The sequence below is a fragment of the Rattus rattus genome, chromosome 6 (genome assembly GCF_011064425.1).
Source record: "Rattus rattus isolate New Zealand chromosome 6, Rrattus_CSIRO_v1, whole genome shotgun sequence".
NCBI classification, from domain to species: Eukaryota; Metazoa; Chordata; class Mammalia; order Rodentia; family Muridae; genus Rattus; species Rattus rattus.
The window spans coordinates 105,423,432-105,431,725 of NC_046159.1; the positions used below are offsets into that span (position 1 = coordinate 105,423,432).

Below are 8,294 nucleotides of genomic sequence, written 5' to 3' on the forward strand. Positions count from 1 at the left end.
AGAGGAAGCATCAGCAGAATCCGCAATACGCTGGGAGGACCTGGTCACCAGGAATTCCAGGAAGAAAACCTCAAGTGCTCATCGGTGTCAATCTCTCTGAGTCTCTGAAATGTCACGTTCCTAGTTCTCTGGCTAAGAAGCCCCATAAACAATCCCTCTCCACCCACCCCAACATTCCCCTCCGGAGTTGTCCCTAATAAAGGACAGGAGTCTCACTTGGCCATCTCTGCACCTTCGAAGGAGGCAAGTAAGTCCTTCCTTCATGCACCGCTCTGCATCCGTTTGTTCATTCTGTAGCCCCTGCCTGAGTCTTCTTCCTCAGCCCTCGATTGATGTACAAGCTCAGTCTCTGGAGCTGCCACACTCTGGGCAGCAGTTTTCCCTGGACCTCCCTACCCTACCTCTCCTCGAGTACGCATGCAAAACTTCTGTGCCACTTGGATTCCCGTCCTTGCTTTTAGTCTCAGTGAAATTCACTAGTCTGGCATTTCTGCAGCACTCCACAAATGGTTCTCACCTCCAGCTAACTAGCTGGCTTTCATGTCCCCCCCTGTTCCCTTGGGGCAGCACTCCCATCCATTACTCCCATAAATATTTATAAATGCATTCCGAATACCAGCAACGTATTTTGAGAAACAGATCTAATTTTTACCAGGAACCCGGGGTTACAGTGAAAACTCGCAGCCTTCTCTACCTTAGTGGCTCATTTCGGAAGCTGGGAACTTTGACTTCTGTTCACCAGCCACCACGACACTATGGAAATTGTGCTCTGAGCAATTAAGAGCACATGATCCTCTGTCCTGCTTTAGCAACAGATGTCCATCTTAATGAGACATCGATACAGTGTGGAGGCTTAGAGGTCCCCCTGATTTCATTAAAATGAGATTATGTGTGGGTGAGTGGGCGTAGTCATAAAAACAGACTCGAGAGAGCTGCTGAAAATGACCTTCAAGATTCACCAGTAGCAGAAAGCATGGGGCACCTCCTTGTCTACCCCCAACCTCTGTCACAACAGCAGTGGGCCAGCATTTCTGCATCAGGAGTCTTCAGCTCCACTAGTTAATGACCCATAAACCTGCCTGTGACTGATCGCAGGGGTGATTTCCTATCTACCAGTTGGCATTCTTTCTGCCTCCTCTTCTGGCCAGCCTCTACTAGTTTATGATACCTTGACTGGAGGGTCCTCCTTAAAGAAGTCCACAAATTCATGGGATCCAAGGAAGGATTTCCTACTCAGTGGTGGTGGAAGTAGCCTGTGAGCGGGCTGAGGGCTGAGAGTCTCTAGGAGCAAAGCCTGCTGGGCAATTACAAGGAACTGAGCATCCAGACTTTCAGAACCCCACTGCCATTCCACGGCTGCTACGGCGGAACACGTGTGAAGCTCAAAGAACAACTTGTGGGAGTTGGTTCCCTCTTTCCACCAGGGATTGATCAAACTCAGGTCATTGAGCTTGGTGACAAGTCCCTTTGCCAGCTGAGCCACCATGCCAGCCCTCAGAACTGACATTCCCCCACCCCCAGAAATGAATAGGAAAATGACCATAGCCAACGGATGTGAGGCTCACCCAAGTGGAAACTTGCTTGGGGACTTTAAGAAATAGTTGGAGTGGCTTCACTAAAAATTCTACCACCCCCAGAGAGAGTCCTTGTTGAAGAGAAGATGTAGCAGTGCCACAGAGAACACAGGAAGATCCTGAAGCCATTGCCCCTCCCATTCTCAGTAGTTTCTGAGTAATTCCCATATTCTCCAGCTGGCCACAGACACGTCTAAGCGTGTTCTGAGCTCCACACAGAACCAAGGACCACGAACACCCTAAAGGTTGACTCACAGAACCCTGACCCAGCTGCTCTGATGTCAATCTGGTTTATATTTCTTTTTGTGTCTGCAATACCCACCTTTCCCCATAGTCAACTTAAGCACAAAGTCAGCCCCCCATGATTAGTTCCTATGAGAATTCAACTAAGCTGGGTGTGCTGTCGTGGCCCTGTAATTCCAGTACTCAGGAGGCTGAAGCTGTAGGATTTCAAGTTTAAGGCCACCCTGGACTGATGAGATTGGGTACTAAAAATCTATCCAATCAAAATAAGCACTCAGTGGTTTCTGTGGGGATAGAAATATTGCATGTGACCCCCCTCACTTGCTAGCTCCTTCATCCATACTCTCAGATGAAACAAAGGCACAAATAAATAAAGTTTATTCTTCTTTTACACAGAATAACCTTGGCTCTTTCTCAGAAGTGTTGGCAACACAGAAGTGCCATCCTTCAAAGGAATCGACACTCGCAAACATATCAAGGCCTTGTCCTGAAAAAAAAGAGAAAAAGATGCATTTCTTCATAAGATAAATGTCTGTGCTGGCTCCTAAGAGGTTGCATTCTTCTTTTTCATCTCATTGTACATGGGAGCTACAGCTGAGCAAAGTAAGGCGTCTGTCACAGAGACATCTCCTGGCCCAGACCTCATGGCTGCAATAAAAGGGTCAGACAAACCTCAGGGAGTTTTTCATCATTGTCTCCGCAGGGCTCTGAGAACAGTGGCACCCACCGCATCATCTGGTAGCTGTGCTGTGGTGGGGGAGACCACCAGAGGCTTCAGAAGTGCCACGCGTCAGCTCTCTAGCTCGGGGACCTCCATTCTCCAGTCATACATCTACTGGTGACAGTCACAGTGGTGACCCAAGTAAAGAGTCCAGCTTGCAGGATGCCTTTGGAGTTGGCCCAGTCTGCCACTATCCAATAAACTAGCCAAGAGAACTGCTATGTAAGTTCCCATGAGACCCCCTCACCTCCTGGGTACTGAATGTATCAGAGGGAGTTTAGCATTATAAAAGATGAACAACCCTACTTTCTCAGCAAAGGCTAGAGTGGGGTGACCTACTGGGGATCCGTGTCAGTTCTCGGTAACTAATGAGAAGCCACCCACGCTTGTGCTCTGTCAATCTGTCTCCCACAACACACGGAGTGTGGCTGGTCTTGCTCAAGGTTATTTAAGGATAAACTTAAAAGTATGAAGGAAAGAGAACTTAGCTAACCTGGCCTTCTCTTTCCTTCTAGATTGTTCTCCCGCTTCCCTTCCCTTTCTCTCCACCTGGAAGGTGTAGATATAGAGACTGTGTTACAAAGAATCCACTTGCAAATCCAGAAAGGGCAGAAACAGATCCAGACACTCCCAAACTCCCACAACAGCTCTTGTCCCTCCATTGTCCCTAGACCACACAGTCAACCCCACTGATGCACTTAAAATAAGTGCTCGGTACCACAAGTCAGTTGCACCAGAAGCTGGAAGGTTAAAAGTCCAGTTCCTATAAATATCAGAGCCTTCCACAGCCTGCAGAATCATTAAATCATTTTTATAGTGTGCGAAGTTACTGACCACCCTCATTGTCCTGCCGTCAATATCCTTCTAATCTCTTTAAGTTGTAAATAGATGAGCCACAAATTGAGAAAGATAAGAAGTCTACTGAAGGAGAGTTGAGAGTTGTGTGTTGTCGTAAGCTTTACCGGATATCAATAGTCATTTGTTTCCTGTAAAGATCTGTGAGGAAATGAACATTAAGGAGAAAGGAAAGTTTGTGCGAATGGTGGTAATTCTTGTACTTGACTTCTTGGGTTCCAGCGACTCCCATGGAAGCTCCTGTGCGTATCCTTCTCACTTAAGGATCCGGGGTTGTCTACAAATCCCTTGTCTTATGTCCAACTAGATGAAGAGGATACCCTGACCTCATGCTTTCTCCCCCATCCCAATAGCTACTACTGCTTCCTTAGCCTGTGGGACTGGAGATCCAATCAGCTCTCAAAGGCCAGGTGCTTGGACTCCAGCATCTTTTCTTTCTCCCAAACCTAAAACACAAGCATTTCTTGGGATCATTCTTTCTACTTACTGTTTCTTCCTGGGTTTCTGTGGGCTTCCCCCTCTGTAGACTCTTCAGTATGTTTTTATAGCTCTCCAGTATGTTTATAGCTCTCCGGTATGTTTATAGCCCTTCAATATCTGCAGTTTTCTTCTATGCCTATATCATGACGTTTTTAATTAAAAAGTTACTATTTATTTTTATTTGATGTATATTAGTGTTTTGCTGCATGAGTGCATGTGCACCCTGTGTGTGCAGTGCCCCCAGAGGCCAGAGGAAGGCATTAGATCCTCTGGAACGGATTGCAGATGGTTATGAGCTACCATGCGGGTGCTGGGAACCAAACCTGGATCCTACAGGGAGCCATCTTTCCAGCCCCCCCAAATCTAAAATCTTTTCATTTTTACATTTTCTCTTTCATAAGCACACAGAGTACAAATGTTTCTACCACATGCTAGGGTTCCTTTACTTATACAAATTCCCTAATGCTTATCTCATGAGAACCACAGAGTACTGTGATTACCCTCTTATACTAATACTGCCTGCTTACAAAACCTTTCCTATTCCTTTTGACTTCAGAGCATGTTTTCTTTATCTAAAACCTGGTTACAGTATGGTTTCTTATCAGACCTAGCGCCTCCTCCTCCTCCTCCCTTCCCCCTCCTCTTCCCTTCCCCCTCCCCTTCTCCTCCCCCTCCCCCGCTCCGTATGGACCAGTCTTCTATTGCTGTGACGAGATATTATAACTGTGGCAACTCTTATAAAAGAAAGCAGTTAATTGTGGCTGGCTTACAATTTCGGAGGCTCAGTCCATTATCCTCATGGTGGGAAGCACGGTAGCACGCAGGATATGGTTCTGGAGAGGTAGCTGAGAGGTCCATGTCCAGATCAGAAGGCAGCAGGAAGAGAGAGACCCTTGAACATTTTGAATTCTGACAGTCCACTCCCAGTGGCACACTTCCTCCAACAAGGCCACACCCACCAACAAGGCCACACCCACTCCAACAAGGCCACGCCCCCTAACCCCTGTCAAGTATCTCTACTCTCTAATGACCACGCATCCAAATATATGAGCCTGTGGGTCCAGGCCTGTTAAAACCATCTCCTCCTCCTGCTCCTCCTCTTCCTCCTCCTCTTCCTCCTCCTCCTTTCTCTTCCTTTTGTTCATTCTTCTATACAGTCCGTGGGAGTTTTGCTTACTCCGTTCCACTTTGGGCATATTGGTCACAGTTATTCCCAACCACAGTTCCCTTGAGTCCCATTTCCCGTCATCCAAACATTCAGACATCACAGGGAGGCAAAGTATCTTATTTTTAGATTCCATTTATAAAGTGAACTTATAAGCTCTAGCGGCCACTTTAGAAGTTGTTTACAAATGATAATGGACTTTGTCCTTGACCAGCAAAGTCAAAATTCAAACATGATCTTTTCCGTGTGGAATCCCAAAAATAACAAATAAACCTAGGGGTTGAAATTCTAGAAAGGATGTGTAGTCGGCGAGGAACGCGTGCCAGATTCCCTTGACGGTTAAAACAGATACTTTAAAAATAAGTAATAACGACCAATAAAGGCACGTGATCTTACTTGGATATGATTCAAGCTTATTTCTGGTTTAGAGTTTCACCGTTCTCCTGAGCTCATATGGTGGGAGAGTCTCAGAGCCATTTATTCTCAGCATGTATTTCTGTTATTTGATTTACAGGACCGTGCATTAAAGAGGTAAAAATATCTCAAGCCGAGAGCGGGTAGGTGTGACTCCCAGGCTGCTGGCAATTAGCGTTTTCATAAGGTACCAGGGTGTGTAAGGTTCTCTTCATATTGATGTCAGTCTGCTCTCAAAATAACTTTTCTTCTGCATCTAGACCGTTCAGACAAATTTAATATTCTTAGGATATTTTCAGAGTGTTCCTAGCTAGGCTCACATGCTTTTGAGGTGAACCTTGCTGAGTCCTGCCCTCAAAACCTTCGTGCTGTCAGAATACTGATTAGGTTTTAAAAACTGAATACCACTTTGGGTAGAAGGAAGAGCTTTACAGTGGTCAGTCTTATGTTCTAGATCTGGGACAATGCTCTGTCTCTTTTTAAAACATTACCTTAGGTGCATCCTGGGTTGGCGTAGCCATGGCGTCTCACGTCTCACGTCTCACGTCTCACGTCATTTGCGCCCATGTCAGCCACCTGCCCCGAACTTCGCGCTGCTGCCCCAGCTTCCCACGTTGGCCTAGAACTGGCCGCTCGGCACTACTCTCTGCCCCGAGAGAATCTGGAGGAGACCCTGGGACTCTGCAGCCAGACTTGGCGCTCGCACAGGTTGCATTTGTGCCACCAGTACAATGACTCACCCCCACTGACGTTAGAGGGAATCAAGGACCGAGTTCTGTATGTTTTGAAACTCTATGATAAGATTGACCCAGAAAAGCACTCAGTAAATTCTCATTTTATGAAGGACCAGGGCTTAAACAATTTGGACCAAGTGGAAATTATTATGGCCATGGAAGACAAATTTGGATTTGAAATTCCTGCTATAGATTCAGAGAAGTTACTGTGTCCACAAGAAATTGTAGATCACATTGCAGATAAGAAGGATGTGTGTGGATAAAAGAGCCTTCTTCACTGTGAGGACTCCAGAGGACACATGATGGCATCGTGGCTGACTGACAGCGGTTCTGTTAGACTTGTATTTAAATTGTCTGAGTGTTTTACCCTCTAAAAATAAATCTATTCCCAAGCTTTAAATTTCATGTTTTTTTCTTTACAAATGGTGCTATTTTTCTGTGTCCTTTAAAAACATTGATTTCTGCTGTTGTCTCTGCCATTCCGTTGCTTCTATTTTTCCAAGACTTGTTCTATTCTTGCAATATCCCCTGTTTACCTCTATGAGTTTACCTATTAGCACGGCTTTGGTTGTTTTTATTATACAATGGCTGTGGTTGTTTGCTTGATCGTTCCACACTTCTTTTATAATTGCCATCATAACGTTCAGTGTGGTTCATTGTTTAAGATGTCTTGTTTTTGTTTACATACTGAGTGTCGGCATGTATTTCTTCAAACTTTTGTTACCTGGGTTGGAGAGGCGATAGAAAATATAAACAGAATTAAGAGATGTAACACTAACACCAACCGCTAAGCCGTCGCTGAGGGCTTGTGTGCCAACCACTGTGGTAAGCTTCACAAATACTCGCTTGCAGTACCCATAGAAGGTAGCTGCGTAAATATTCACATTTTCGAGACTAAACAACCCAGACTCTGTTTGTAAGCCAGGATGGGACCCAAAGGCTCTGCCTCGATTTTCAGTCCATATCGCGCTTTCCATCAACGGACTTGATTGAGCCTCTCGCTGGGCCTCTCCTCTGTAGCGCTCCACGGAGGCAAGAAGAGAACCGTTCCCAGTGACCGGCTCTGAAGCAGCCTGTTCATTAACGCTCTCTCTGCTCTCATTTGTGTTGTCTACTTCATCAAAGCCCGCGAGGGTTGTCTGCGTCTCTGTGGTTGAGCCGCTATCAATTTCCATTGATTGTGTCTGTACAAAGAAGCCTGCTACATTCGGCAGAAATCTGCCCCATCGCTGAGCCTATCCCCACGGCCCATTTCTGTTATTACTGCCACCAAAGCGAGGCTCTGAAAACTCTCTTGCCTTTTTTTATTTCTTGTGCGGCGCCTTCTTGCCCTCACCATCTCCGAGGCTTTTGAGTTCCAGCTGCTTCTCTTCTCACTTTACTCTGATGTCATTGCGGAGGCCTTGACTCCCTACAAGCTACTAACAATGTCAAATTACCCTACAAGTATGTCCCCTGGCTCTGAGATCTGCATCTCCCTGAACAGTTGAAAAATGCTCTTTCTCCCAGAATTCTATCTTACTTTCTGTTCATCTGGACCATGGTACCTGCTAGAGAACAGGACAAAAGGGTAAGTTGGCCTTATTCACTGGCCAAGGTGCTGGGCAGGCTCCGTTATGAGCTCTGAATTTGAATTGCAAGTCAACCCCATTCTATCAAGCCTTTTACATTTGACTTTTCTGGGCAGAAAAGACCTTATCTCTACCACTGCCTGGCTTCTTGGGACCCCCATTAGCATGGCCAGACAATCTACTTTCTCACAGAGACAAAGCTCTTCTCATCTCCGTGCGATTTCAACAACTTTTCTAAAATGTAGATGGATCAATACACACATTTTAGGAGAACTTTAAAAATCCTGTGCTTTCAATTTTTTGGTTAAAAAAAAAAAGATTGCTATGAAAGTTAATCTTGGCCACAGTGATAATTTGCTGCTGAAAGATATTTACATAGAATCCGATTTAGTGTTTTTTTTTAAGTCGAGGTTCTTAGAAGTATCACGATTAATGATTAGCCCAATTAGCAGAGTTGGATCAGATAACAGCATTTCGTCCGTGTTTACTGTTGTATGAGAGAAAGCTCTTTTTCTTAGGAAATAGGTGTTGAAATAT

At 45.4% G+C, this 8,294-nt stretch overlaps 1 pseudogene; it reads left to right on the forward strand.

Moving 5' to 3' along the window:
- The first annotated feature begins 5,971 nt into the window (after positions 1 to 5,971).
- LOC116904418 lies at positions 5,972 to 6,449 on the forward strand (annotated as a pseudogene).
- Positions 6,450 to 8,294: the final 1,845 nt, after the last annotated feature.